The following is a 4,863-nucleotide window of genomic DNA, read 5'->3' as shown; positions in this document are numbered from 1 at the left end:
AGAGTAAATCAGAATCAATGTCTTTCTTTAAAACTAGGTTTTCTAATTAAAGAGAAATTCACAACTTACTCTCATAATTACTTTAAAAATACTGAGGCAAGAAATAAAAATGTACCCTGAGCCCATCATAAATGAAATGACTCATGAGACTCATTTAAATCTTTCTTTCCCCAAGACTTAATCAACAGAATGTATTACTTAAGAATGAGATTTTCACAAGACCAAATACTATTATGAAAAATAAGTGTGATTTTACACACTGATTAAAACTGGCCATATTTATCTAATCCATAATACTCTTTCCCACTAAAGAAACTGTCAAAATACTTTGAATAAAGTTGTAGAACACTTGTTTCTTTCTTTGTTTTTTAGTGGTTTTTTTTTTTTTTTTGAGCTTTTCTCCTTTTTTAATCAATGACCACCTTATACAGCTTTGGAAATCTGGACAAAGAAGAGGCTGAGAAGAGGCCTGGTTCCGTGTCTGAGGGTCTCTGAGTGAGTCTGCATCAGCCAGTGGGCCCCAACTAGGCCTGTCCATGGTTTGGGCACAGCAGTTTCCTGAGTAAGGGCCTGTCCCACCCTCAGGGTAGCACCCCAGTCAAAAAAAAAAAAAAATCAAGGCCCTCTAGGCTTCAGCCTCTTTCTAAGGCCCTCAGGAAATTGGTTAGATTCTGAGCCCAGCCTGGGAGGAGGGAGTTTACAAAGGGCAGGCAGGATCAAGTACCCAGGGATCCCAGTGATTCCCAGGCACTCTCCTGCCCTTTCCTGACAAGGGAGCAAATAAATAGACCTCCAACTCAGGAACAGAGGTTTTGGAGCAGGGACACCCTCCCCTGGGAGTTAGTAATTAAGACTCATGTTAAAAACAAACCATCCCCAGCCCCTGCCAGTGTCTACAAAATCCTAAAGGATTGGGTGAAGGGCTAGCCTGCCTGGGTTATACAGCACCCAGCCCTGCAGGCTCGTGGAGGGGCTCTTATGTCTGTTTTGCAGCTCCTGGGGCTCCCGCCTCTTTGGGGGTGGCTCCAAGAAGACTGATGGTGGCTTCTTCATTGAGTAGGGAGAGGCAGAGACACCCACCACCAGGAAGTGGTTCTTTTTCTGAAACAATCTCCATAGGCCCCGGTGGTTGCCACGCACATCCAGGTCCCAGATAATGGAGGCACTTGACAAGCTGTGTCCAGGTGATGAAGTCATCATCTTTCTCAATTCAGATAAAGGCCGTGTAGGTGTGGCCCTCTGTGCCTGGCAGGAAAAGAGTCTTCACAAGGGTTCTTGCTGTGGTCGAGAACCTTGGCTTCATTGAGCAGCCTGTGAACTGCCACTACATAAGCGTGCTTCTTCAGACTGTCCATGTTCCTGAGCTGGACACCTGGAACTGTGTTGAATTGTGCTTCCGGAAGTAATCCTCATGGAAGCAGCTGTTCATGTTGAGGCCAATGATGCCCAAGTGGTAGGATCAGGACACATAAGGGATGTTGCACTCTGTACCTTGGCATTGTTCCAGCATTGGCATCCACATATCCCAAGCCCAGAGCTTTTCCAGTGTGGACCCCTGGGGCTCAAGCTTCTCCTTGTACAAGGATTTCTGAGCACCCAGCCCAGCCTAGGCATGGTCTCCATATGGTACAGCAGTGCTGGGTCCTCAGCTGTGTGCTCATAGCCCTGGTCATTCCAGGGAGAGATCCAGTACAAGCTGTCGTCCTCCTCTAGCAGCTGGATGGATTGGCTCAGGAAACTGAAAATATCCACAGCAGTGTCCAGGTCCTCCTTCCAGAACCACAGCAAACCTGGCTTCCGGAAACAGGTTGAAAGTGGCAGTGAGGCTGGCCTCGTTGTGCTGAGACACAAGGGTATTCTTGACACCGACAGAAGTGTGCTGGATGCCCCTTGGACCAAACAGCAGCCACCACAGCAGTCGGTTCCTCATAGTAGCCATCGATGAAAACTGTTATCATTTGGGAAGACAACCCCTGGGCTGAGGGTAGAGAGCACAGCATCCTGTACAGGTAACTGGGCCGGTTCCCCGCAATGACAGCCACAGGTACATTGAGGACCTTATTGTCTGGGGTGGGTCAGGGCTGAACTGGGAAGGTGTGGGGTCCTTGCAGCTGTACATGTTCCCGTCGCCCTTGATTTTGCTGCAGAAGCAGCAGCTGTGACGGTTCAGCTCCATGTCTGCCCAGTGGCACATCTTCATCTCTGCCTCTTCAGCTGAGCTTAGTGGCACATCTGTCTTCAGCAGAACTGAACCCCCTCAGGAGGAGAGGGCAGGTGAGTCAGAATGTTTCTCCCCAAGGATAGGATCTCCTTTTCATCCCACGAAGGCCCGGGTCTCTCTCCAGCCCAGGGCAGGGCCAGCCTGGCTGTCGCGCCTCCTCAGCAGAGCCTTGGCTGTGTCCTTGAGATGGAAGGAGCCCGTGTCCTTAATAATGCAGGTGAACCCTTGGCCAGGTGCCATCATGTTGAGGAACAGCACCATGGCCTCATCTATATGAGGCACGTGCATGCCTGCTAAGTTGCTTCACTCGTGTCCTACTCTTTGTGACCCCATGGACTGTAGCCCGCCAGGCTCCCCTGCCCATGGGATTCTCCAGGTAAGAGAGTGGGTTTTCATGCCTTCCTCCAGGGGAATCTTCCCAACCTAGGTACCGAACTCAGGTCTCCAATATTGCAGGCAGATTCTTCACCGTCTGAGCCACCAGGGAAGCCCAGGTCAGTTTCTACTTCCCGGTAAGATACCACTCCACTTTTTCCACACCTCAAAGGGCTTGATGAGGGGGCTGGGCTTCCAGTTATCCATGCTGTATTGAGGGGCGGAGGGGGCGGGGGTGCAGGGGTCGTCACCACTGTCCTGACCAACCCATACCTGCAGGAATGGCTCAGGGAGCCCAGGCCCCGCTGAGGCCCACACAGCTCTGCCCATCACACTGCAGCTTCCATCTACTCCACGCCCCTGGTGGCCCCACCCTGGCCCACACTTGTTTTTAAGAGGCCAAAAAGCAGGACAAGTTTAAATTCTTGGCCTCCAAATCAAATTTTGGAAAGACTTAACAGCATCAAAATTACATTATTGTTAGTCATGCCTATTCTTCTCCTATCGTTGGGGCCCCCAAATACCCCTAAATGCTGTAGGACTCCAGCTCTAGCTGTGAAGCTGACACAGTTCTGTGCCCTGGCACGTGGCAAGGACTCTGAGATCACAACCTGGTTTCATGATGAGGAGATAATGACTGTAAGTGATGAATGGTAAGGGCTTTATGTTCTGTCTGCAAATCATGATGGGAATCTCATGGTACAAGATATAAAACAACTTGTTCTCAAATATTGCTTTGCCATCTCCACTGCTCATTAATTTTGGTGGAGTTTCTGGATAGAAGACAAACACTTATATGAACGACTCACAAATATTATCATACAAGTCTTTGGAAAATGCAATTCTATTGTTATATTTGAAAATAGTCATTGCCTTTCTTTGTTTTCCAGAGATAAATATGTTTTCCAAGGACAGCAAAGGAAAAATGCAAAAAGATACCTCCTGGTATTCTCGTGGGAGCTTCCCTTTAGCTATTAATACAAAAATGTCAGTGTAGTAGGCTAGGTGATGGCCCTGGAGATATCAGGTCAAACACCCGGAACCTGTAAATGCTGCTTTATCTGGATAAAGGGACTTTGCAGATGTGGGGTTTCTTTTTTTTCTTTCAGATTTCTTTTCAGATGGGGAGATAATCCTGGATTATTGGTTGTCCTAAATGCCATCACATACATTTTTGTAAGAGAGAGGGAGACAGATATTTGACAGAAACATAGTGAAGGTGTTGTGAAGATGGAGGCAAAGAGTGGAGTGATGTCATCACAAGCAAGGAATGTCACCAGGAGTTGGAAGAGACAAGGAACGAATCTTTCCCTAAAACCACCAGAGCAAGAAGGCCCTGTAACACCTTGATTTTTGACCCAGTGACACTGATTTCACACTTCTGGCCTCCAAAACCATGAGAGACTGTTTGTAGTGATATGTGACACAGCCGCAGGAAACTGATACAACCAGGGTTACCGAGGGGCTACATGAGCTTCCCTGGTGGCTCAGTGGTAAAGAATCCATCTTCAATGCAGGTGACACAGGTTCAGTCTCTGGATCGGGAAGATCCCCTGGAGAAGGCAATGGCAACCCACTCCACTATTCTTGCCTGGAAAATCTCGTGGACACAGGAACCTTGCCGGCTACAGTCCGCGGGAGCTCAAAAAAGTCAAACACGACTTAGCAACTAAACAACAACATGGAGATAAATGTTTATTTTAGTGGATTTTGATTATAATCCTGAGGATTCATTCAACAAATACTGATCACTTACCATGTGTGACTAGACTATAAGCTCCACTGGGCAAAGATTTTTGTTTAGTTCACTATATGCTCAGCATCTGGAACAGTGCTTGGCACATAGCAGATGCTCATAAATATTTTGGAATGATATTTGCTTGCCTCTCTTCTAGGCCCAAGGACACAGCAGTGAACAATGTAGATGACATCTCTGCATTTGGGACGCTTACATGTTAGTGGAGAAGAGACAATAAATACACAAATAAATATGTTACATTATAGTAATGATCAATGCTCTATGGGAAAAGCAGAGTAAGAGAGACTGGGAATGTGAAGTGGTGCCTTTTTAGGTATAGAAGTTAGAAAAGGCTTATCAGAGGTGACATTTGAACAGAAGCCTGAATGAGGTGAGAGAGCAAGTCTGGTGACAATCTGGGGAAAATGTTATAGGTATAAGGAAAGGCATGTGCAAAGGTCCTGTGGTGGTTAAAGGTTTGGTGTGTTGGAGGAACAGGAGGACCAGCAAGACAGCCAGTGTGGCTTTG

General features: G+C 47.3%; 1 pseudogene; it reads right to left on the bottom strand.

Moving 5' to 3' along the window:
* Window positions 1-976: 976 nt before the first annotated feature.
* LOC102274431 (protein O-linked-mannose beta-1,2-N-acetylglucosaminyltransferase 1 pseudogene) lies at window positions 977-2,509 on the bottom strand (annotated as a pseudogene).
* Window positions 2,510-4,863: the final 2,354 nt, after the last annotated feature.

The sequence above is a fragment of the Bos mutus genome, chromosome 11 (genome assembly GCF_027580195.1).
Source record: "Bos mutus isolate GX-2022 chromosome 11, NWIPB_WYAK_1.1, whole genome shotgun sequence".
NCBI lineage: Eukaryota > Metazoa > Chordata > Mammalia > Artiodactyla > Bovidae > Bos > Bos mutus.
The sequence above is the reverse complement of the archived record's forward strand: the minus strand, read 5'-3'. Positions and strand labels throughout refer to the sequence as shown.